Here is a 26,972-nt window from a genome sequence, read left to right on the forward strand (position 1 = left end):
TCATATGTTGCACAGGGTATATTGACAGTGAGACAGAGATGAAACTAAAGAGGTAGAGGCGGGAAGAGCAGCCAGGCCTGCCTTGCTGAGGGAAGCAGACTGTGTCCTGTTGGTGAGGGATGCTGGTGAATGATTTTAAGCAGCGGAGTGGTCTGATCTCATTTGTCTGGTGTCTTGCTTCCAGTGTTTGTGTGTGCCTTCATAATCCCCTTCCTGTCCCTCTTCAACCTGGAAGGCAGGCACTGGATCTTCCTCACCTGTGAGTGCCCTGCACACTTGGTACAAAGCTTTGAAGAAACTCAATGCTCACTATTCCCGGTGTCACTCCTCCCAGAGGAAAAAAATAGCAACACCTGCTAGGAAAGGTCTAAGGATTCTCTGAGGTTAAAAGCTAGAGCCCTGATGTTAAGTGGCCAAAGTTCAAATACTGGCCCCACCACTTTCTAACAGGACCTTCAGCCAGTTACATAACCATTCTGTGCCTCACTTTGCTCATTTGTAAAAGAGATGATAATAATGCTCCTCACTAAGACTACTTGAAGCTTATAATGAGAAAATGTGTGTGTATAAGCATAGTGGCTTGCACAGAGGAAGTATTGAATAAATCTTAGTTAACATGATTATATCAAGTCAGCAGAGGCTTGTTCCTCATAACCTATAAGATTTTGCCATTCTTCAAAATAGTTTTCATGTAAGTGACAAATTTCACAAATATTCTCTGTTGATATTAAGGGGGAAAACAAGGGTATAGGGATAATACAGGGTTGGAGTACAGACTGGTGTGTGTCCCAGCTCTACCACTGGACTCTACAACTGACTGTTGAACTATCCAGTTGACTTTGGACAAGTCACTTAACTTCTTTAGGTCTCTGTTCCTCTTCTACAAGAGAAATACAATTGACCCTTTCATAATATGGGTTTGAACTGCATGGGTTCACTTATATGTGAATTTTTTTAATATAAATACAATACAGTACTGTAAATGTATTTTCTCTTCCTTACAATTTTCTCAATATTTTCTTTTTTTTTGGCTTACTTTACTGTATGGATACAGTATATACTACATATACAAAATGTGTGTTGACCATTTATGTTATTGGTAAGGCTCTGAGTAGGCTATTAGTTCAGTTTGAGGGGAATCAAAAGTTATAGTTTTTTGACTGTGTGAAGGAGGGGTGGTGAGGATAGGTACCTCTAATCCCTGAGTTGTTCAAGGGTCAACTGTGGTCATATTACCTGTCCCATGTAAGGGAGATGCTGCAAAATACATAGCACATTGCATGGCCCAAGGTAAGATTTCAAAAACTGTGGTAAGAAGAAAGGTCTTATACATTTGGGAAAGGGAAATGTCATCTAACAGTAATGCACTGGAAGGGGAAAATGTAATCCCAGAAAAAAAAAAATCTAAGTGGAAAAGTTGATTCTGGATCTGTGAAAACTGGAACAGGAGTAGACGTCAGCTTAGAAACCTACAGGTGGAACCCTGGCCTGGAAGAGTTTTCTAGTTGGGAATGGGTTGTTGAAATCTGGAACCCCCTTCTGGTCAATTTTTGCAACTCTATGGAGCTGCAATGAAATGGAGTGTTGTTTGCCAGGGTGTGTATGGTCTCTGAGCTGTCCTCCCGGAATGGTGGAATGCCATAAGGCTGGTGCTTTCAAATGAGAATCTGGGATTTAGCCTCTAATACCACCCAGCCATGACTTTGTAGGGTCACAGACACATGGCCAAGTTGTTTAGTTTTACCAGCTAGTTAGTAGGTGAATATTTATTTGTGGGATAGTAGGTGTGAATCCTTTATGCTTGAAATATGTCCCATCTATCTCAGAACCAAGGAATCCTTCTCATGCATTAGGGCCTGGGACAAATGTCCCGAGATTCTTCCTTCTTAGGTTGAATGAATTAATCCTTTGGACCTCTGGAACGCCCATGGCATATTCCTCAAACCTTTTCTTGGCATTGATTTCATTGTCTTTATAGTTAGTTGTCACAGGACTTGCAACTCCACACCTGTTTTAAAGCCTACCCAGTCAAGGGACACCCCTTTTCTCTTTGCATTTTTTCTCACTACCTCCATCATTCCCCTCACACCATCTCTACTTCAAATGCCTTGCACACTATAGGTACTCAATAACTGCTTATTAAATCGCATTGCAGGCAGGTCTCGCAGAGTAGATACATTACAGAGAGCAGCACTGTTGCCACCATGGAAAAGTTAAAAAAAAAAACAAAAACAAAACTTCCTGTGCAGACATGACTTTGCCTTTAAGCTATGTGGATTTATAACTTCTTACCCACCAAAAATTGAAGATATTGCTGAAATGCTGTACAATTACATCTAGTATGGTAATGTGGTTAGATGATGTATAGCAGTAGGTATCAAATGTACAGCATTTAGAACACAATTGAGTCATGGTGCTGGGTCACCAAAGTAGGAATTTGGTTTTCTAAATAATTTGCAAAAACTGAATATCTTTTTAACTTTTGGAAGTACAAAACTCTGGCCTTGAATCAAATCGTATTAGCAATCTCTCCACAGTCTTTAATAATGCCTTGCCTTTCTACTGGGCTTTGTATTTTTCAAAGCTCTTCCACTTTAATTATCTTGTTTGATCTTCACATCAACCCTATGATGTAGGAAGGGCAACTATTATTAGTATCTGCATTTTACAGATGAAGATAGGAAGGGCTTGAGAGGACCAGGCCCTAAACCCAGGCCAAATGGCAAACTAGTGACAAAGTCAAGGATCTACTATACCAGCGAGAGTTCTGATATTCATGAAAATTGGGCATCATTATTTATGACCTTTATGGGCAGTAATCTCACGCAGACATGTCTTAATTTATATTCATGTGTATATACTCTCGCACAGACTTCCTTTTATAAAGTAAAGAAGAACCTTGGTAGTGACCATCTCCCTCAGATATGTAATAATTATAATTTATTTCTTCAGTGGCTTTCATCTGTGTCTATCAACATGCATTCCAACACTAATATTCTTTTTTTTTAATTTTTTTTTATTACGTTTCTTTATTTTTGAAAGGCAGAGAGAGACAGAGCATGAGTGGAGGAAGGGCAGAGAGAGATGGAGACACAGAATCCGAAGCAGGCTCCAGGCTCTGAGCTGTCAGCCCAGAGTCCGACGCGGGGTTCGAACCCGAACCGTAAGATCATGACCTGAGCCGAAGTCGGATACTCAACCGACTGAGCCACCCAGGCGCCCCTCAACACTAATATTCTTTTAAAAAAAAACCTCTAGGTTTACTCAGTCAGTATTTTAGGACAAATTTTCTTATTTTAATGTTTAAAGAAAGAACAAATGTTACTTCAAAAAAACATAAGACCTCTGTTTATATGAGATTCCTAGAATGGTCCAATACAAAGAGACAGAAGAGTGTTTAGCAGGAACTGGGGGAGGGGGTGCTGGAGTTAATGGGTAGTTACTGGGTACAGAGTTTCACTGTGGGATGTTGAAAAAGTCCTGGAGATGGATGATGGTGATGGCTGCAGAACAGCTACTTAATGACACAGAACTGCATATTTAGAAATGAATAAATATTTATTTTAAAAATTAAGCAAATTTTATGTTATGAATATTTTATAACAATAAAACATAGAAGAGGGGCACCTGGGTGGCTCAGACGGCTAAGCGTCCGACTTCAGCTTGGGTCATGATCTCACAGGTCGTGAGTTCGGGCCCACACTGGGCTCTGTGCTGATAGCTCAGAGCCTGGAGCCTGCTTCAGATTCAGTGTCTCCCTCTCTCTCTGCCCCTCCCCCACCCATGCTCTGTCTCTGTCTCTCAAAAATAAATAAATGTTAAAAAAATTTTTTTTAAAGAGTAGACCACCTAGTTTTATTAATATGATATTCCCTGTAGTAGAAGGCTACTTATAATGTAATTCATGACCTTTTTTGTTTTGTCTTTTTGAAATTTACTTCACCTTCACACCTTTGCTGTGGCAGAAAAGATACTGATCTGTAGGGAGCCATACCAACCTTTTGTAAAAAAATCCAAAATGGGTTGGAGCGCCTGGGTGGCTCAGTTGGTTAAGTGTCTGACTTCTGCTCAGGTCATGATCTCACGGTTTGTGGGTTCGGGTCCCACGTCGGGCTCTGTGCTGACAGCCCAGAGCCTGGAGCCTGCTTCAGATTCTGTGTCTTGCTCTACCTCTGCCCATTCCCTGCTCACACTCTGTCTCTTTCTCAAAAATAAACAAACATTAAAAAAGTTTTTTAAAAAATCCAAAATGGAGTTGAGATAGGGGGTGATAAGGTAAATCCTAGTAGAGTACTAGAGCTCCTATTAACCAAGTGCCTCCTACCTGCCAGTATTGACTACATGCTTTTTCCTATTATTTCATGTAATTGTGAGAGCAGCTATGGGTAACAGACGAGAAACTGAGTTATATGAAGGTTAGGTTACTTGCCCAGGGCCACACAACCAAACATCTTCTCAAAGGGCTGACAAAACTCTGGAGCTGACTTCCCAGGAGGTAGTAGAATCTCCCTTCAAGTTGCAGTGATCTGGGTTATGCAGTTGGACTAAAGCAGGAAAATTTCCTCAAGTATTCCTTCAAATTCTACTTCCTCTGTGCTGTAATTACTGTTGCCTTCTCTCTACAGAATTATTGTGTCCTATGTGACTAGACCTGTGCTGTCCAAAATGGTAGCCACTAGCCATATGTGGCTATTGAATACTAGAAATGTGGCTAGTCTAGGGGTGCCTGCCCGGGTAGCTCAGTCAGTAAAGCATCTGACTCTTGGTTTGGGCCCAGGTCACAATCTCACCATCATGAGATTGAGCCCCACATCGGGCTCTGCACTAGGCATGGAGCCTGCTTAAGATTCTCTCTCTCTCCCTCTCCCTATGCCCTTCCCTGGCACATGCATGCACGCTGTCTCGTTTTCTCAAAAAAAAAAAAAAAAAAAAAGTATTGAAAAAAATGCTTAAGAGAAATGTGGCTAGTCTGGATTGAGATGTACTCTGAGTGTAAAACACCCAGTTAAAAAAAAAGTAAAATACCTCATCAACAATTTTTGTATTGATTACATGTTGAAAGATAATATTTTGGACATACTGAATTAAGTACAGTATATTATCAAAATTAGTTTTATCTAGGGGTACCTGGGTGGTTGATTATCCAACTTTGGCTCAGATCATGATCTCCTTCCAGGGTTCAAGCCTTACGTTGGGCTTTGTGCTGACAGCTCAGAGCCTGCTTCAGATTCTCTGTCTCCCTCCCTCTTGGCCCCTCCACAGCTCACACTCTCTTTGTCTCAAAAATAAATAAACATTTTTTTAAAATGTTTTAATTAGGGGAGCCTGGGTGGTTCAGTCAGTTGAGTGACCGACTTCAGCTCAGGTCATGATCTCACAGTCTGTGAGTTTGAGCCCTGCGTCGGGCTCTGTACTGACAGCTCAGAGCCTGGAGCCTGCTTTGGATTCTGATTATCTCTCTCTCTCTCTCTGCCCCTTCTCTGCTCATGCTCTGTCTCTCTCTCTTTCTCAAAAATAAATAAACATTAAAAAATTTTTTTTTAATTTTAAAAATGTTTTAATTAGTTTCATCTGTTTCTTTTTACTTTTTTCAGTGCAGCTACTAGAAAATTTTAAATTAAAAATGTAGCTCTCATTATTCTACTGGATAAGTCTGTTCAAGGTTGCCTGGGTCACTTTCTCTACCTCACTTTCCCCCTTGAAAGAAGGGGCATATTACTTTTGAGTTATTACATACAGAATAGGAGACACATATTGATAGAACTTGCTTTTCTGTTCATTGCTTTCAAAGCACAATAATTACAAAATGTTGTCATTACTACTGCCTGGCATTTTTATCCCCTATTCCTTTTCAAGTACAGAGGAATCTTGATTAATCATACACTTCAAGAATGGAATGTCTGGGGGCGCCTGGGTGGCTTCAGCTCAGGTCATGATCTCACGGTCCGTGAGTTCGAGCCCCGCGTCGGGCTCTGTGCTGACCGCTCAGAGCCTGGGGCCTGTTTCAGATTCTGTGTCTCCCTCTCTCTCTGACCCTCCCCTGTTCATGCTCTGTCTGTCTCTGTCTCAAAAATAAATAAACATTAAAAAAACAATTAAAAAAAAAAAGAATGGAATGTCTGGTAAAAATAAAACACAATCTTGTTCTATCCCTTGTTTATTCAGTTATTCATTCGTGTATTCATTTCATATTACAAATATTTATTGAAAGACACATTATGTACATGATATACGGCTATGAGAAATTCAGAGATGAACCAGATAATGTCTGCTGTTGATGCTCTTTCAAAAAGATATTAGTTTATTTCCTGGTTTTTAATAGTGAACATCTCAGGCAGCATGATATAATGAAAAAGCCCTGGCCCAGGGGACATAAAACCCAAGATCTAGTCCTGCTTTTATGAGTTATGTGAAATGAGCAGGTCTTTTTAGATCTAACTCATCTACAAAATTAAAAAGGATAAAACTATCCACTTTGCCAATTGCAAAAATAAAATTATAGAAATGATAATCTACAAATTGCTATTTCTTATTTATTAAAAGACATTGTAGTAGAAGTCAGAATATTTGGCTTCCCTCCTGGACCCAACTAACAAAATGCTCTGTGGCTTTAACCTCTCAGGACTTGGTGTCCTTACCTCTAAAATTAAGAGGTAAGGGGCACCTGGCTGGCTCAGTCAGAAAAGCATGTGACTCTTGATCTCAGGGTCATGAGTTCAAGTCCCACATTGGGTGTAGAGATTACTAAAAAATGGTAAATAATCTTAAAAAATAAAGTTATGAGATTAGACCGCATATATTGCAAGATCTCTTCCAGCCCAAAATTTCAGGTTTTAGGAGTTTATGATTTTTAAAGTAATCATTCCCTGCAGATCAGCATTTCAATTTACTAGAGTCATAATTATATCAGTTTTCTAGCCATAGATCTTAAAAGACCTGAATGTATGAAACAGAAGCTTCTCTGGAAATTGTGCTTATATACTTGCAGAAGAATCTCTGCATTAGCTTATATTACAGGGCATTTTACCATCTGCATCTTTTTTATTATTATTTTTTTAATATTTATTTAGTTTTGAGAGACAGAGAAAGAACATGAGTGGGGGAGGAGCAGAGAGGGAGACAGAGAATCTGAATCAGGCTCCAGGCTCCGAGCTGTCAGCACAGAGCCCGACATAGGGCTCCAACTCACGGACAGTGAGATCACGACCTGAGCCAAAGTTGGATGCTTAACCAACTGAGCCACCCAGGTGCCCCTGCCCTCTGCATCTTTAAAAACCAAACAGAAGAGAAAAAATTGTCAAGAAATAAAAACAACAATTTCCGTTATCTATTGGTATGTAGCAAACCACTCTACAACAGTGGTTAAAACAACTATTTCTTATTTTTCATGATTCTCTGGGTTGGGTGGTTCTGCTGCTACTCACTCACTGATGACGGTTTCTTATGCTGCTGCATTCAGCTGAGTGCTCAGCTGAGGCTGGAACATCGAAGGCGGCAGCTCATTCTCCAGGGCTGCCCTCCACATGGCCTCTCCTCATTCAGTAATCTAAGCCCAAACTTCTTACATGGCAGCTGAAGCCCAAGCATTACAAGAGGCAAGCCCCAATGTGTAAATATTTGCATCAAGCTGGCTAACCATCCTTTGCCCAAAACAAGTTTTGTGGCTAAGTCCAGAGTCAACATGGGGGAGCCTGAGGATCCTGGAAGCATGTTTCATTGAGGACCACCAGTGTGATAGTCTACCACCACCACTTCCATCCAACTGAGTTCTAACTAACAGAGATCTTACTCCTGTTTCTCGTATGCATGCATATATCATTCCATTCTTATGTGCTTTGTGCATACTTCCCTTTCTGAATATGTCACGCTCCACTTTTTTAAGTTTATTTATTTACTTTGAGAGAGACAGTGCGCGAACAGGGGAGGGGCAGAGAAAGAAGGAAAGAGAACGAATCCAAAGCAGGCTCTGCACTGTCAGCATGGAGTGTCATGCTGGGCTGGAATTCATGAACCATGACATCATGACCAAAATCAAGAGCCAGACACTTAACTGAGTGAGCCACCCAGATGCCCCTATCATACTCCACTTTAATTACCAGTTTATATTTCAATTTTCTGTCACTGAAATCGAATACTTGTGAATAAGGGAAGAGAAAGCATCTTAGCCCTTTCTGAATGTTGAGCATCTATCACAGCTCCACAGAGGAGGCATTTAATCAGTAACAGACTTGAATGACACAGACCTAAAATCTTTGAAACTTCACCCAGTGCCAAAGGTAGAGCATCTCATTTCAGACTACACCAGGGCAAGGATTCTTAACCTAGGCTCCTTATTTTCACTAACTTCTATCTGCAATTTATCATCTCTTTCAATTATAAATGTAAGCAACAACCACAGTAGTGTTATCCGTAGGTGAGTGAGTTTACCACCAATGGAAACCCCAAATGTTTCATATCACAATACAGATGACTTGTTGTAAATACTGTAAATATTACAATTTTTACAATATTTTTTAAAATAATTTGAACAATCCATTTTAATATAATTAGTTTTCTTTGGAGTCCTAGGTATTTTATTTTATTCAATTTAGAAATATTTTCTGAGGAGTACAGGGTCTTCACCATGCTGCCCAGGCCACCTGTTACAAAGAAAAGGTGAAGAACCCCTAACCAGACATTTAATAGTCAGACAATGGGAGATATTTCATACCCTTAGGAAGACCCCCTCTTCCTCACCTCCAGAGCCATATCAACATTACCTTGTTCAAAAAGCATATTCTCAAACTCTACCATAGACCTTCTAAATCAGAAAATCTGGGGGTGGAGCCCAGTAATCTGTTTCTACAAGCCTTGTAGGTAATTCTGATGAAGGCTAGAATTTGAGAACCATTGAACCAGGGAAAACAGGAGTGAACTGACAATGAACCATATACAAGGGTAGCTGGAGACCATTTAATGAATCAATGAGTATAGATAAATATTGACATATATCTCCTACTTCCTCAGCACTGGGGAAAGGACTATAGGAAAATGCTTTATATATTCATTTCAGGGATTATAGTGTAGATATACAGATATATCTTAAAAACTTTAGTCTCTACATTTAAGATTAGTACACTTTATGTATATTACATGTCAATTTTAAAAATAGCTACACAGAAGTGTGTAATACATAATCCCCGCCTTTGAGGAACTTTCCATTCATTTTAGGAGTCTATTTATTCAATCATTTCTTGAGGACCAGATAGTGTGCTAGATGGTTATGGATATAACAGTGAAATGAGCCAGGCATGAAATCTGTCCTCATGAAGTATACATTCTAGTGGAAGAATCAGAAAAATAAAACAGTGGTAATGTCCATCATAATTATGAATAATATGTAGCACCAAATAATTACCGTATTTCACTGATCCTAAGACAAACTTTTTTACAGCTTAATCTTCCTGAAATAAGGATGTGTCTTACATTCTGTGGGTGCCAGTTTTATTAGAAGGTTTTTCTAACGGTACATAAAATAATGGTGCATCTTCAGTTGATGGCTTCATAGATTTTGTGAAATTTGATAAATTCTAAACTATTGAGTATCACAGGAGTTCAGGGATATGGAGATCTATAAGCATTCCAAGAGTCAAAAGGCATCAAGGGTAAGGTGATACCTGAGCTAGGTTGAAGAAAAAGTAGGATTTTTAAGAGGGGAAGAAGAACAGGAGCATCTAGAGGTGAAACACCCAAAGGGAAGGAGAAACTGACTGAGAGGCACAGGCCTGGGTGGGACAGAGCAGGAGGTGTTAGGAACCAAGGGAGCTGAGTGACTAATAACTTGAAATCAGATTATAAAAGCCTTAGAAAATTTAGCAAATGATGCAGTTAAAAAATAAGGAGCAATGAAAGATCTCTGAGCAGAAGAATGAAAGGTTAAGTCCAAACTGATATTTGGAATGGACTCAGCATCAGGGGATTATATATATATATATATATATATATATATATATATATATATATATATAATGATATATATATATTTTTTATTTATTTATTTATTTATTTATTTATTTATTTATTTATTTCCAATTTTTGGTCACCACTGTTTGAGAAGGAAGGAGACATACTGACTTAATACTCAGAGGCTATGAGCTCCTGGAATAGCCATGGCAAATACAATAGTACTATATACACATGAGCACGTGGCAGAGACGAATGAACCAACACCCACCCACTCCCCCAGACCTGGTGGGAGAGCACACCCACTGAGTGTTATTGCTTTCCAGTTGCCAGACCCAAATGACTGTGCTAGATCACAATAGGCACCAGAGCCAGGCATGCCGGCACTTGGCTGCTGACCATTGCCCCCTCCCCACTTGGGCCTCATGGAGAGAGCCCACTGTTCAAAGACTCGTCTTCTTTTTGAACAAGTCTCACTGTCACCCCAAATTCATCATTTAATCCTCACCACATCCATGTGAGGTAGGTGTTACCATTCTCATTTTACAAGTAAGGAAACCAGGGACTGGAGGTGAAGCGATTTGTCCAATGTCACAGTTAGTAAATAGCAGAGTTGAGATTCACACCCTCTTCTGTCTCCTCTCAAAGTCTGCTCTTTGAACTTGTATTCTCTATGAGTCTCAGCCCTAATCAGACTGCCAGATCAATGGTTTCCTTTTGAGCCCCCCCGCCACATCCTTCCCCCCCAGTTACAGAGTCTGGAATTAGCACTAAGATAGCCCGGGTTTGGTGTGCACCCATGTGTCCACCAAATTAGGCTTGTCCTTAACCCTTTATTAGGGACATGCTTGCCTTTCTGTAAGACTGGAACTTACCTAAACTCTTTGCTTTGCACTTTAGTTACTCTGCCACACAGAGAGCCCACCCTGAATCCCTGACTTCTTCACCTTCTCCTGCCAGTCTCTTCTTCCCAATTGTGGTCCTGATCCAAACTAGATAAATTCTGCACCCCCAACCTCGTTGGCCTGCCTGGTTCTGAGCAATACCCCTATGTGAAAATTGCTGCTGCTATGCCCCTGAGATCCAACTTGTCAGTTGGTCAGTGGGTGTCTAAGGCTCCAACCTAGAAACTAGAGCTAGGCTCAGATTGAGGAATCTAGGGAGAGAAAGTAGGAAGGATGGCAAGGAGCAGAACCAACACCCAGGCCCCAAAGCATCAATCCAAAGGAACCAGGCAGAGAGGGGCAACCAGCCAAAAGGGAAGAAGGCTATAACCAGAGCCAACATTAAGGAGCAAGTGGGTGGAGAAGGGAGGACAGAGGTGAAAGAGGCGCTAACTTCCCAAGCACTTGAATGTAGGGCAGGTCTTCTTACAGGATCTGTAAGTACAGCGAGATTGGGCAGGGTCACTAAGCTGGTCCAGACCTGGAACTGACTTCCTTCTGGCTCTAAGCCCTCGAGAACTATCAGGGATTGCTGGCTGGGTGCTCTGATCGCCATCCAGTCTAACCCCAGCATCCTCCCTCGCTCCACCCACATTCATTCCTTTACTTATTCAATTAACAAACATTTAATCTCCATGCAGGTGGAAATGTTGTCTATCTTCTTCATCACTTTTTAAAGTTTATTTAGTTAGAGAGAGAGAGAGTGTGCATGTGCTTGTGCATACACACATGCCTGAGCACAAGTAGGGGAGGGGCAGAGAGAGAAAGAATCCCTAGCAGGCTCAAAGCCCAGTGAGGAGCCTATTCAGAGCTCAGTCTCACGACTGTGAGATCACGACTTGAGCCAAAATCAAGAGGCAGATACCTAACTGACTGAGCCACCCAGGCACCCCTCCTCTTCAACATTTGAAGGCCTAAAATCCAGAACAATTTTTGGCACATAGTAAGCACTAGATATATGTTAGTCGAATGACTGAATAACTGCTAAATGATCAGAAAATATTTAGTGTCCTAGAGTATACTCCAAATTGTGGCAGTAACCTTAAGTAGAATTCCAAGCACATGTTGTCTGCTGGTATTCACCAATAAGAAAATAGGCTATAAGCTGTCAGCATGTATAGTTTTTAATCAGACATATCCTATACTAAGATCATTTACAATTTTCTGACAAGAAATGGCATGCAGATTTTAGAGAAGGTAAAAATACACTTAAGTCAGGTTTTAGAACATTAAAATTTTATTTTTTCTTTTTATTAAATTTCCAAACTAATCTTTGGTCAATATTATCAATGCTACTAAGCATTTGCCAGTGGTTTCAAAAGAATTTGCAACAAAGAATGCCTGAATATTGCCAATAATTACACAGTCAACATCATAGGTAAAAAATGATGGCATTTGATCACAAAATTTCTTTTGGAGTCCCCAAAGGAAAATATTGATGCAAAGGTTTGAGATTTTACTTTGGATTACTTCTTAGGGCACTAGATCAAATAACACTCAAAAGTTTTCAAGATGCATGTAAACTCTTCATGCTGACTACAGGATGCTGTGGTTAGTTAGGCTGAAGCTCTCTGTCTGCCATCTGAATACTCAGAGTAAACAAAAAAGGACTCTGGGACTTGCACAGAAACCATGGTAAACCCTGAGGGGGATTTGAACTTTGAATTAAAGGAAACTGCAAGCCACCACACTGTTGACCGTGAACATGTTTACATTTTGTATGACTGGGGGCAACGGCAGATGGAGTTTGGATGACTTACAGAGATGCTGCCTGAGGTGTGGTTAAAGTTGTCTCACAGTGTCGGGAAGAGGACCCAGCTACACGCAGTCAGAGGGTCAGAAGGTCCATGACAAACTTGAGCTTGGGTCGGGCAGGAATTGCCATCTGCTGGGTATGCGGGTGGAGGGAAGGAATACTTAAACAAGTAACAGATGTCACTTAAAATGATATAGGGCCTACAGAAGATTGCCTAAAGTCTGGTTTATGATCATCAAAAGTGTCAGTCTGAGCATGGAATGGTTTACAAAATTCTGGTAGAGATTTTTCACCTAAAGTCATAGTGTCTTGGGGTAGAATGGATTACATTGAGTAACAGTGAAAATGTTACTTTGGTCAGTGAAAACTGTCAATGACACATTTCAATTCCTAATTCTTGCTAAATTCTGCCACTCTAAGTAAGATGAAACAGTTGAAGCAATAGCAAATACTTCCCTTCCCCCTGCACTGGGTAATTACATGGGAGTAAATGAGCCAATAAGAAGTAAGCTCCTTGCTTAAAGTTGGTCCTAAGAAGGGCAGGTGGGGAGGGAGTGGGGAACCCTAGGAGAAATCAAAACTATGACGACAGGCCAGGACTTCTGTGATCTATGTAACATCCATCCTATGCAGACAACTCCCCAGACTCTACCCCACTCTTTATGCTGTCCCCAGAGCCTCAGCAGAGCCTGGCAGAGCAGAGACTGTGTTTGGGATGAGTCAAATCATGAGCTCTACTAGCTGCCACATCCATCCCTAGGGAAAGGATGCCTGGCCCATTAGGAATATCGCCCTGGGCTTAAGAGGTCGGAGAATGAAGTTTGCATAAATTAGTGCCACTTCCTTCTTTCTCCACTGTGCCTATTAGGTAGCTTATTTACTTTAGGAAGTGCCTGATGCCTGGTGTGAAACTTCAAAGAATCATGAGGGGTGAGTTATAGAGGAAAGGAAACATTCTAGTTCCTAGAAGCTATTTTGCAACATGGAATGATGTTTTGTTTCCAGGCAACTGGACTATCTGTAGCAGAATCCCAACTAGGAGATGGACAGGTAAGGAGGGACTGGAAAGAGCTGGATACAGGATCACTAGCCAAGCTGGAGGGGGAAGGAGGGAGGGGCGGGAAGGGGTTGGAGCAGGGCTCAGCTTAAGTAAGCCAGAATGCCAGAAACTAAAGTGTTAGGCAAGGAAACTGAAGCAGAGGCCCAACTGTATGGATTCTGGCAACATAAGAGCATTAAGGAAGAGATGCTTGAGATATCCCAGAAAGTATGAAGGCTCAGAGCCAGAGATGTGAGCTGGAATCCGGGCTGTCATTTCCCATCAGCACAACTTTGACAAGCTTCTTAACTTCTTTAAGGCTCAGTTTCCTCATGTAGAATACAGAAATAATACTAATCCAATAGGGATGTTGTGAGAATTAAGCTTTATAAAGTATATAGGTCCCAAATATATAGGCTTAAAAAAATTTTTTTAATGTTTTATTTATTTTTGAAGAAGAGAGAGACAGAGCATGAGCGGGGGAAGAGCAGAGAGAGAGCGAGACACAAAATCCAAAGAAGGCTCCAGGCTCTGAGCTGTCAGCACAGAGCCCAACACGGGGCTCAAACCCACAAACTGTGAGACCTGAGCCAAAGTCAGACGCTCAACTGACTGAGTCACCCAAGTGCCCCTCAAACATATAGGCTTCTAAATTATTAGTTTGTCAGCTCCTTGAAAGCAAAGAAGGGATCTTATCAGTGCAGCAATGACCATGAAGACAGAGAAAGCGTTTAATACATGTTTGCTAATAAATGGGGAAAAAATTGCATTACAGACCCTATCTCCAGGTGAAGTTGAAGTTGGTAGTCTACACAGTCTCATGTTACTACTCAGAGTGAAGTTCATGAACCATAACATGATTTGGGAACTTCTTAAGAGATGCAGGATCCCGCCCCACCCCAGACCCAAATATCAGAATATAACCTGATCCCCAGGTGATCTGTCTGCATGTTAAACTTCGAGAAGCACTGCTCAGTCACGATTGACTGAATGATGAGGCCTGAGTCTCCTGGTGGACGGCTTCTGGTGGCTCTACCTGGGATGGGACGGGAATGGCAGGAGCTCTCAGGGAATATCCAAACTGATTCCTTAAATTGTGACCATGGTCTCTCAGGGTATGAGCAGATGGCCAGGCTGCTCTGCATCAGAGGAGCTAGGACCCCAATCTGGCCAGGCAGGAATAGCATACTGATTCCATAGATGTGTGAGCAAAGGATGAGTTTCAGAGCCCCAGCCTGGACTCAAAGGCAATATCTACAGGTCAAGGAGGCAAGAAGCCAAGTCCAGGGGACTCAGGTGAGGGTGAAGGACAAGCTAAAATGAGTTATGCTGCTCTGGAGCACCAAAGTCTAGAGAATAAGAGTTTGGAAGAAAAAGAAAGCAGACGATTCAACCAGTACTTACGGTGCCACTTATGAGTAAGACAGGGAGTGAGTCTCATTTTAGGAGAGGTTGGTCCTCATTCTCAGGCTCACATTCTTTCCCGTGTAGGTAGATGTGTCTTTATAGCTGTGTGGGTGTAGTCTGAGGGGGACTCAGCATTACAATGCACTTGTTCCTTGTGAAGCCAGATAAAAGGCTTGCTGGAAGGTTCCTCTGTCCTGCTGACATAAAGAGACATCAGTCAAGCTGGGAAAGTGGAAATTTCAGGGACTGTTTTTGAAAGTTCTGTAAAAAAAAATGAACAGGAAGTCCCAGAACTTTTGCCCACACCATAATCCTATATTTTCAGTAAAGAATGGGCCACTCCTCTAGAGGCAATATGTCCACACCCCTAGGAACCCAGATAGCATTCTCTCAGGGGGCACAGCACAGGTGCCAGAGCTGGAGGGGACTTGGTAGTTTTCAATCATTTTTAAATCATGGAACTCTATTTCCTAACACTGTTGGACGCTCAACACTTGAACTGGATATTAGTGAATCTACTCTTACTGAAGAGAAACTGAGGACCAGAGCCATTCCCTTCCACCCCATACACTCCAAGGCCCTCTGAGGCTCCTAGGTAGAACCCCCTTGTTTCCCAAAGGCAGTTTGAGAAGCATTTCTCTATACCAGTCCTACTGATGAATGAGGAAGATGAGGCCCATGCAGACAAGATCTTCCTTGACCTGGCACAGGCTCATCTCACTACCCAAGTGACTCCCTACAGTTTGGCCATTGTGGACTTTCTTCAGTCCTCAGAACATGCCATGCTCTCCTCTTCTGGGCCTTTCTACATGCTATTCTCTCTGCTTGAAACACTCTGCTCCTCTCCATGCCTCCTTGTCTTCCCACCCCACTCCTGCCTGCTGGACTCCTCAGTAACCTCTGGATCTCAACAAAGGCCTATTTGCTCTGTTCAAAGGCCTATTTGCAACTGAGGCACAGTTGCCAGCTCAAAGGTGTGAGATTGCTGAATGCCCCTCCACCCAAATATGGGGTGATTGTGAAAAAATCCTTGTCCAGTCCACGTTGATTCCTTCTAAGGGAGTTCTGACTGGTGTACAACAATGTGAGGTGAAGATCCAAGTAATGGGGAAAATGTGAAGGAAATGCAAAGTGAGACACACTTAGAAGATGTTGGTAGGTCCATGTGACAGCGGCCTTCAAAGTGGTCATACAGAGTTATTGGCAGATATCTGTTTCTTATAATGACAGTTTTCAGAGATCATCCTGACCTGCTACCCTGAGAGTTTAGAACACAAGAGGTCTTAAATATGACTACCTTCTAACCCCAGTAACTATATTTGACATTACTAGTAGATAATCTTGCAAAAATTCCACAAGAAATTATTGAAGACTTCACCAATGACAGAATATAGACACAAAACATGCTACCTGGTATATCTCAGGCATTTCTGTGGTGGATGCATGAATCTCTCCTGAAACACCCATCTGACAATAAACAAACAAACAAACAAACAAACAAATAAATCTGAAGTAATGTTGCACTAAAATTGTTCTAAACATGCAAGGAGCTACAAATGCTAAGTCAACATATTCCAAAATTGGCTCACCCCATTAGTATGTGGGCAGTAAATTGTTGAAAAAAAACCTAATTACCCCAAACATTAGTATTACCCCAAACATTATTTTTACAAGCTTCGTAGAGTAAGTCAACAGGTTAAGTCAAGTCTCTGCTTAAGCTTCATTTTATTTAAAGTGACACTTCCTGGTAAACAGGTTTTAATTAAAAAGGAAAATTACATTTGCATCCCTGGAAGATAAAGGAGAAACTACAGACTATTTCACTATCTACACTCTCTGTTTCTACTTATCTTTGGCACCAGTTACAAAGGAAAACTACCTGGAAGGATAATTTCTCCCACAAAAATCCCTTCCAATTAGACAGGACTTAGCAACTTATAAAATATATTCATATACGTGATTTCATTTGATCCTGTCAACGGCTCTGAATGGCACATATAACAAGAATTAGAGTTAACTTCATATCATAAATGAGGATGCCATGGGTGCTACGTGACTTGCTCATGGTCACCCTGATGGTAGGCAATCAGCCAGGCTTTGAATACAAGGTCTGCGATCACAGCTCTATCTCAGAGCTATCATCATCAGGTAAACTGTGGTTAAGTCAGCCTGATGTCTTAGATCATATTATAGAGGGCCCGGGAAGGGTCTTCAAGTTGCTGTGGTTCTCAAACTATACCTCTTAGAACCCCAAAGGTCCCTAGTGATGCTTAGGAAGCCACCATAGGGAACATGAGAAGACCGGATACTGGGCTAATATCCCAATCAAGGATCTCTGTTTTCATGTCTCATATACTGATGTTTCAAGTAAAATTTCTTTGGAAGAAAGTATTCCACTGCTAAAAAAAAAAAAATTGAAACTCCAGTATACTAGTCCAAACTTGTCATTTTACATATTGGAAAAGACCCATAAAGATCACATAATTTGTCCATTTTCACACCCAACTTAGATTGGAAACCACACCCAGTGGATGACCCCGTGATTGGGATAAGAGTTAAGTCTCTCAGTACAGTGTTTTGTCTCCATCTGAAGTTCCCCAACCTGAGTGTGTATCAGGATCGCCTACAGGGCTTGTCACAGATTTCTGGGTCCCGCGTCCAGAGGTTCTGATTTAATAGGGTTGGGGTGAAGCCTGGGAATTTGCATTCTCAACAGATTCCAGATGACACTAATGCTGCTGGACCACCAGTCTACAGAGTACAAAACAACTGAAAAGTCTATTGAATTGACCAGCAAATTGTGCATTTCCTCAATTTTATTTCACTCTGGAAAAGCAGTAAAGGAAAATTTCTCCTTCAGAATTTATAAACCCATGGCTTTAACCATGTCGGTACACATCCTCAACACCTAGTGTTGATATGCTATCACATCAAGATCCCAAACCCTCCATGTAGCAGATAACATTGAAGTCCCAGCTCATACTCCCTCATCCAACCTCTGAGTTCACTGGCATCTACAGTGGGCAGTTTCCATGCACACAGCCAGCTTTCTATCTCAATGGATGGCATATCGTTGGTGTCTCTGAGGACTTTCTTTAGCCAACAAGAGCTTGCTTACTCCGTGTGTGTGTGTGTGTGTGTGTGTGTGTGTGTGTGTGTGTAATTAATGTCCCCATTTTCCAGGGCACCCTTCAAACAATGAAGACTTGAATCTGCAGATAAACACTCCAGGTTCCCTATCACTTGGTGGGATCATTTTTTTAAGTTTATTTATTTTGAGAGGCGGGGGAGGGGTGTAGGCAGAAAGAGGGAGAGAGAGAAACCCAAGCAAGCTCCCACCATCAGTGCAGAGCCTGACATGGGGCTCACTCTCATGAACCATGAGATCATGACCTGAGCTGAAATCAAGAATCTGACGCTTAACTGTCTGAGCCACCCAGGTGCCCCTCGATGGAATAATTTTGAAGCTTGTTCAAATGACTCCTCAGAAGGTCCCCAGTAAGATTGTGCCCCAGTTTCACACAGCAGTAACTCACTTATTCATCACCCTTTGTTGGCATTTCTCCCTTTCTATCCACCTTCCCCACTCCCTCACTTGTGCTTCCTGAGATCACTTCCTAAATAAACTACCTGCATTCCACGTTCTTGTTTCAGGGTCTGCTTTTGGGAAAAAACAAACCAAGACACTCTATCTCATAAGTTGTTCACCAAATTCACAGAAGCATCACCTCCCAGCTGACTCACACCTGTTCTTGCTCACCTTTCATATCTCTGCCTTGGGGTTTTATCCACAGGTCTTCCAATAACACCATTAACACCAACTTAGGGTGCACAAGATGGGTGTTAAATAAGTGAAACAACAATTGTTGCTGCCCTAACAGCAGCAGAAATAGAGACTGTTGAATGTGTGAATATGATTCACTGACTGTACACTTAAGTAGTCACTTCAAAAAGAGGCCCAAGTTCATCAGTCATATTTGTGAAGGATGCCAGCTTGAAAAAAAATTGGCATTGGGGCACCTGAGTGGTTCAATTGGTTAAGTGTCCGACTTCGACCTAGGTCATGATTTCGCTATTCCCAAGTTCGAGCCCCACGTCAGGCTCTGTACTGACAGCTCAGAGCCTGAAGCCTGCTTCAGATTCTGTGTCTCCCTCTGTCTCTCTGCCCCTCCCCGACTCACACTCTGTCTCTCAAAAATAAATAAACATTATGCATATTTTTCAGGGCATCACTATAAATATAAATATTTTTAAAACTATCAATTCTGAAATGGAGAGAAGTTTCCTTTTGTACTGTTAAAGCAAGATTAACTTTCAGCTAATATTTACATTTGAGAAGTGGAGTTTCAGCAGTGAAGGCATTGACGTTTGTCAAACTGTAGTGCAAATCTCAATGAAAAAAGAAAAAAAAGAACTATGTGAGAAGCAATTAAATTGTCCTCAAATTGAAGCCAAAGAATAGATACAGATCCTGTGGTTAAAAAAACAATTAAATGAATCAAACTTCATCCTAAATAATAGAGCTATTACATGTATTTCATTCCACTTGTTATTGATGGCTTAATTTTTTTCTTTATTGAAAAAATAGTCTTATTGTGGGATAACTGACATATAATGAACTGTACATATTTAAAGTGTACAACTTAATAAATTTTGACATATATATGCACCCAGGAAACCACCATGTGCACTTATTTTTTAAAGCAATATTCTCAAGTTTAAGTCTATATTATTTTAAAATCCAATTTCTGGAATAATGCATTAATTATCATATTGATGCAGTGATTCCTTGTGGGCTAAAAGCTCTTTAAATTACTCCCTATTTCAAATGGCTATATATGAGTATGCTCAAAAAACTGGGTGGCCCAATTCCCAAGAACTTAGACATAGCTGGCAAATAATAATAAAAGCTACCACTCATTAAGGATCTGTCATTGCCAGGGGCTATTTTGTAGCTCTTTAAATATATCATTTGTAACCCTCACAACAATTCCATGAGGTAAATGTTACTAATGCTATTTTACAAGTGAGCAACTGAGACTTAGAGACATTTAAGGGGTACGACATGACAGAGCTTGGAACTAGATTCCCTCCATTATATAATATTCCCAAAAATGTTAATTTGCTTTTTATAAAGTTTATTTATTTTGAGAGTGAGAGCACAAGCATAAGCAGGGGAGTAGCAGAGAGAGGGAGAGAGAGAATCCCAAGCAGACTCCACCCTGACAGCATGGAGCCTGATGCAGGACTCAATTCCATGACTGTGAGATAATGACCTAAGCTGAAATTTAGACTCAGATGTTTAACCAACTGAGCCACTCGGGTGTCCCTTATTTCTTATTTATTGAACAAATATGCCCTGGACCCTAAGTTAATGTTGAAGATATAGCAGTGAAAGTGATTGATACGAAATTTCTTCAGTGATGAAGAAATTTACTATTTCAATGAAATACAGTTGCACAAATAATTGATTACAATTGCTATTAATGCCTATGGGAGAAGTACAAGGTGCTGTAAGAGCATGAAAGGGGACCTGATCTAGTTTGGGGGCAGGCAGTCAGAGGAGGCATTCATAAGGAAGTAATCCTTAAGCTAAGACCCAACAAATGAGTGGATCTATAATTTTTTAAGTAGGAGAGATGACATAATCAGATTTGCAAGACTATTTAAGGGAAGGCCACTTACCTGGTAGCAGGCAGTACAGGAGGAAAAATGTCTTCCTTGAGAATTGCAAACTGCAAGCTCAACCCTCGGGCAGGGTTGGAACCAGAATCTACATGCCTATGTAACACAAGAAAACCTCATCACACCTAAATATTGTTCAGAGTGGTTCTTGGTTAGTTAATGCTCTCAGGCATTTAGGTTAGTAAAAGCAAACTTCCAGGGACAAAAACCAACTTTCAGAAAGTTCACACATAATAAGGTTTCCATGGACATGAACTCACAATCAAAACACCATGAAACAAGCTGCCATGAGCAAGTGTTAGCATAAACAAAGTATACCAGAATTAGAACTGCAAAGACTGCAGATATTATTAGAATTATCAGATTGAGAATATAAAATAAGTTTGTTTGATACATTTAAAGAAATAAGAATATCAAAAGTACAATTAAGAAGCAAGATATTTTAAAACTGATCAAATATATCTGAAAAAGAACAACACAGAACAACTTAAAATTTTATGTGTAGATAGATAGCATTAACCCTTTATCTCTTAAATATGTTGCACGTATTTTCCTCCAGGTTTGTTGTTTCTGTTTTAACTGAATTTGTGGTGATACTTGTCACTCATTCCTGAATTTTTTATTCTTTGGAGGTCAAATCTGTGTATCATTTGCCTTTAAGGCTTTTGCAGTTTGTCTCTTGCTTAGAAGGGCTTTTTGTACTTCAAGGTTATTTGAAGAATCTTTATTTTTTAATGTTTATTAATTCACTTTAATCTGTATTTTATATTAACACAAGAGTCAAATGTTGTTTTTAATAGACTGCATTTGGAAATTCCAGCACTGTTTATTAAATAGAACTTTCTTTCTAACTAACTTGAAATAACACTTTTAACATAAACTAATTTCTTGTTCTAGTCAATAAGAATTTAGTTCTCTTAAAACTTCTGACCTTACTTACTCCCTCCCCCATCGTCCAAATTTTGGGATAAATCATCAGTTGACTACTTATATAACAAAAAAGCATGCAAATATTATACACTGATGAAGAAGGTAATTACTACAATTATGTTTCCTTTCTTGAACAACTTTTTTTTTCCAGGAGTTAACAATCACCTTGTTATTTTGAGTTGCACAGTTTCCTATGAATCTATTCAAATGCTTGATTGGACCTGTCAAACACCTATTGTTATTAATTTCCAGACACTAAAATATATCAAATAATCTTTTTGTTCCACTTTTTTTTTTCCCCCTGGCAATATCCCCCTCAAACTCTCAAGTTTTCCTACTCCATCTGGGCTAATTACTTTCTAGGCCTACAGCACAGCTGTCAGCTAGAATTTCCTTTAGTGCTTTCCTACGCTGGATCCTTCAAATGTCAGTATGTGGAGGTGTTTTCTCTTTAGAGAAACAGCCTCCAGTTTCCTGCCTGGGGGGACATATGCCTGATGGCTCTTTGGAAGAAGGGTCTTTGTGGGAGTAGATCTGAGAAAGAAGGCTGAGGGTACCTCTGTTTATTACTTGAATTTTCCCAGAATCAGCATGTTTCAGTCTCCTGCCATTAACCCAACCCCACCACACCCCTATATGTCTTGTGTCCCTGAGTCTGTCTGGGTCTCTCTGGCTCATTGTCTCCAGAGAACATACTTCCTATCACCTGTGGAGGGTAGTTTCCCTGACTTCAAGGGATAGGGAAGACGCTTTGGCTTTAATATCTGCATAAAAACTTCAACCAATCCCTGCACCTCACTCACCTTTGGTGTACCACCTCAAGTTCTGCATCCTCTATGGGCTCTCAATAGTAGCCTCCTCTGCTCTCAGTTACATTTTGCTCCTCCACTCATTTTCCACCTTTCAAAATTTGCTCACATCTCCTTTCTAATTTTATCAGTCTTTGTGGATTTACACTCCCTCCAACTCTACCCCGCCCCACCTCTTCCTATTTAGTCATGTTTCAGTAGGAGGAGACAAACTCAACTATGTTTAACTGGAAGTCTCTCAACCTCATAGTGCCATATATGTATGTATAGATAGCACTATGAGGTATATAAAACCCCATCCTCAATGAAACAATCACTGATCTGCTTTCCATCACAATAGATTCATTTGCATTTTCGAGAGTTTTATGTAAGTACAATCATACATATGTATTCTTATTTGTCTGGATTCATCTCTGGATAGATTTGACCTTTATTCAATTCTTAAAAACCAGCTTTATTGAGGCACAATTTACATACAAAGTCACTAATTTTATTTACTTTTAATTTATTTAATGCTTATTTTTGAGAGAGAGAGAGAGAGAGAGAAAGCAGGGGAGGGGCAGAGAGAGAGGGAACTCAGAATCTGAAGCAAGCTCCAGGCTCTGAGCTGTCAGCACAGAGCCCTACATGAGGCTTGAACCCACAAACTGCGAGATCATCACCTGAGCTGAAGTCAGACACTTAACTGACTGACCCACCCAGGTGTCCCCAAAGTCATCAATTTTAAATATAGAGCTTGAGAAGTTTTGATACATGAATATCATCATGTAATCACCACTACAGTCCAGATGCAGAACATGTGAAAAGGAATATTTAAATATTTGCTTAAACTTAAGCAAAGTTTTAAGGGAAACAATTTCTTAGTTTCAGAGAAAGTCATGTGCTGTATGCACGCAACATTCAGGCATCATTCCATGGACACACAAAAATCAGTGCCATTTCACCTCCCTTTTCAAGTTACACAGTTGTGAAAACTTGCATTCTTGATTATTTACAGGGAACCTTTGTGATGACTTATAACTTTTTTTTTTTAACAAATACCCCTTTGGTGTCTTAGGAAATAACTTCAAAGATTAACAGAAGAGGCCTTGTAAGGGAGTTCGATTAAAACCTAAACTGTATTTGCATACTGTATATACTTTGATTCATTCACTGCTGTGATTCCTCTGTCTCCAACCAGGCTACTGGCCCCATAAGAAAGTGTCACACAGCTCACAAGTTTCTGTTCAGCCATGTTGTCTCAGTGCTCTTTGTTCCTATCTTGTGTCCCAGCCTCCAGTCTCTCCCCATTCCACTCCCACCTAGGCATCACTGTTCATTAATCTTTCTGAAGTCTTGCTTTTATGGCAGGGCACCTTCCACACTTCCCAGTGCTCACAGGAGTAGGTCTGAGTTCCGTAATGCTGCCTTCAACTTCGTGTGCTCCACCTTATTTATGTTCAAACTGTGGGCAGCTGGGAGCCATTTCCAGAGAGTCATGTGGCTGAGCCCGGTTGTTGTGGTGCAGGGTGGGCTGTGTGTGTTTTATCCTTTCCAAACCCAGCACAACATGTGGAATGGCCTGGGTCTAGAAAAAAGGTGTTAGGATTTGTTGCAAAAGGATAAAAATTTACACCTTAAGCTTTATTTAAAAAGCATAGTAAAGCTTTTAATCAGCTACTGTAAAGAGAGTTCAGTAATTTATGTGAATATAGAGATTTAGGTGTCACAATAACTTAGAGGTTTTATGCTCCATGTGTAATTTATTTGTCAGATACAGAGCATGACATGCCTTACTTACTTTCTGGGTTTTTTTTTTTAAGATTTTTTTTTTTAAGTTTATTTTTTTTGAGAGAGAGAGAGAGCAGGGGAGGGGAAGAAAGAGAAGGAGAAAGAATCCCAAGCAGGCTCCACACTGCCAGTGCAGAGCCCGACATGGGGCTTGAACTCACAAACCATGAGATCATGACCCGAGCCAAAACCAAGAGCCGGACACTTAACTGACTGAGCCACCCAGGTGCCCCCTGGGTTACTTTCTGAAAAGGATCATCATTTATTTATTTATCCAAACATTCATTAAATATCTCTTGAGCAACTATTACTTGTCAGGCTCTGTGCTAGGCATTGGCAATACATTTGTGAAGCAGAGAGATATTGTCTATAGCCTTACAGAGCTAACACATTGGCTGAATGAGTCATTATATGGATAAGCAGAGCTACGGATGGAAAGTAAACTGGGGGCTGTGGAGGCCACTACTGCCCTGCTCATATCCCCTCAGCACTCACCAGGCAAGCCAAAGGCTTCTTCCTGCAAGAGACTCTCAGTCTGAGTAAGGCTTCTCTGGCCCACAGCAGGCAGGAGCATGCTCGGCCCTAGTATGGTGCAGGCCGTCAGTGCCAAGGAATCAGTGCCCTCAGGAGCAGTCCTCAACCCATGGTGAATAAGACTTGAGAGTTAACTACGCAGCTCCCTCACCCTCTGGGTGTTCTATACTATCTAAGCCTGGGCTGCCATAACAAAATGCCATAGACTGCGTGGCTTAGACAACGGAAATGTATTTTCTCACAGTTCTGGAGGCTGGATGGCTGAGATCAGGGTGCCAGCATGGGTGGTTTCTGGTGAAACCTCTCTTCCTGGCTTGTGGATGACCACTTTATCACTGTGTGTTCACGTGACCTCTTCTTTGTGTGCTCTCTCACGAAGAGAAAGAAAGACCTCAGGGGAGCTCCCTAGTGTTACTTCTTAGAAATATGCTAATGCTACTGCATCAAGGCCCCACCCTTATGATCTCATTATAGGCCCTCCTTAATTTTTAATTATCTCCTTATTGTCCCTATCTCCAAATATAGGCATATTGAGGATGAAGGCTTCAACATATGGATTTGGGGGAACACAATTCAGGCTATGGTGTATACTGTCTCCCAGAGTTTCCCAGTGAGACTGAGCCCCAGTCACCCACCTCCCATGAATCCATTCATTAAGGCACTCTGAATAGCCTTCTTTTTCTTCCTTCCTCATTCCTCTATCTTCCTACCACAGCTTCCTGAGATTAACCCCCACATAAACCACTTGCACTCAAATCCTAGTCTCAGGATTTGTTTTGGGGGGAACCCCACCAATGACTGGAGCATATATCAGGGAACCAGACTTATGCCTAGTGGGCCTAGATCTTAGAAAGTCTTACCAGCTGTGCCAGGTGGGAAGCCATTTAAAGTCTTAAGCCAAAGGAACGAATCTCTGGTAGCATGTGGAGAAAAGATGCAAAGAGGTAAGAAGCTGATTCAGGGCAACTAACAGGGAAGCTATTTCTTCAGTCAAGTCAGAAGAAGACTGTGATCAGTACTAGGGAGGAAGCAGTGAAGACAGAGCCTGACATGATGCCTAGTCCATAGTAACTGCTCAACAAATATTTTTGGATGAAAATTAATGAATAGGTTCAATGTACCAAATCACTAGATAGACTGTCAGAACTTGAAGACTCGTTTCATTTGGGATTTGAGGAAAAGGAAAGAGTCAAGTCTTCAGGCTTGAACAGCTAGGTGAATGCTGACGCTATTTACTCAATATGGATCATAGCTTTGAGGATCAGCAAGTTGGAGGGGTAAGAGATAATGTGTTTGGGGCATGATGTGCCTGTGAGACATCTAATTGATGCTGAGTAGGCAGCTGGGTACACAGGTTTGGAGCTGGGTTAGAGATGCATATTTGGGTACCACCAGATATAGCTGCAAATTGCGTGGAGCAAGCCCTCTCCAACCACATGGGAAATGTGACCCAGAAGAGCTCCATGTTTTCCTATTTTCTGGAATTCTCTCTAAAATAACATTTCATAAGGAGTATGAGGGAGAACTAATATCCATTGAGAACCTACTATAGGCCAAGAATTGCACGAGGTGTTTAATCTTCAGAACAGCCCTGAGAGGTATGAAATATTATCTCCATTTACAGACGAGGAAATTAAGGTACAGAAAGGAGGTCATTTATCCAAGTTCACAGCTGGTCAGCAGCTTCAGAAAAACTCTAGACTGTCCTAGTCCAAATTTCATGTTTAAAATAAGAATCAACAAAACATGGTTCTGTATCCTATGACTCTTAGTCTCACCAGACTTCACAATGTGCAATTCCCAAAGTCAGGTGCATTCAGTAGTAGAGTCTTTCGATTCCAGGGACCAAAGGTTATTCTCTCTGCAGCCCTCTGTTCAGCTCCTCATCCCTCATTTGAACAACTCTCTTTCCAAGTGGTCCCCCTGCTGGTGACCCTACTGTGGTAAAGCCCCAACTGAAGTCTCTCAATTTCTGTCACCGCAGATTTGCTTTCTCTGGACATATCATTTAAATGGAAGCATATAATGTGGTCTTTTGCAATGATGTTCTCAGCCAGTGTGCTGAATAAAAGGTAAAATATTTAGTATTTCCTCAACACCATATGTAACATAGAGAGTAACCCAAAACCTCATTATTTTTTTTAATTTTTTTTAAT

The 26,972-nt window shown here is 40.9% G+C and overlaps 2 protein-coding genes across 7 annotated transcripts in view; one reads left to right on the forward strand and one right to left on the reverse strand.

Annotated features, from left to right (window-relative positions):
• SYTL2 (synaptotagmin like 2) overlaps positions 1-26,972 on the reverse strand; it is a 155,821-nt gene that overhangs the window by 121,341 nt on the left and 7,508 nt on the right. Inside the window, exons 4-7 of one of the 4 annotated variants that reach the window (XM_027039927.2) lie at positions 20,774-20,869; positions 19,418-19,477; positions 16,499-16,555; positions 15,086-15,282 (exon numbers count right to left, since the gene is read on the reverse strand). The gene's annotated coding sequence lies outside the window, so the exon portion shown is untranslated. Of the gene's footprint in view, positions 1-15,085; positions 15,286-16,498; positions 16,556-19,417; positions 19,478-20,773; positions 20,870-26,972 lie in introns of all 4 variants that reach the window. The other 3 variants (XM_027039929.2, XM_015074891.3, XM_027039928.2) reach the window with 3 other exon arrangements.
• Positions 26,801-26,972, forward strand: part of CCDC83 (coiled-coil domain containing 83) — a 54,281-nt gene continuing 54,109 nt past the window's right edge. For all 3 annotated transcript variants that reach the window (XM_027039949.2, XM_027039951.2, XM_027039954.2), the window contains exon 1: positions 26,801-26,888. The gene's annotated coding sequence lies outside the window, so the exon portion shown is untranslated. The remainder of the gene's footprint in view (positions 26,889-26,972) is intronic.

The sequence above is a fragment of the Acinonyx jubatus genome, chromosome D1 (genome assembly GCF_027475565.1).
Source record: "Acinonyx jubatus isolate Ajub_Pintada_27869175 chromosome D1, VMU_Ajub_asm_v1.0, whole genome shotgun sequence".
NCBI lineage: Eukaryota > Metazoa > Chordata > Mammalia > Carnivora > Felidae > Acinonyx > Acinonyx jubatus.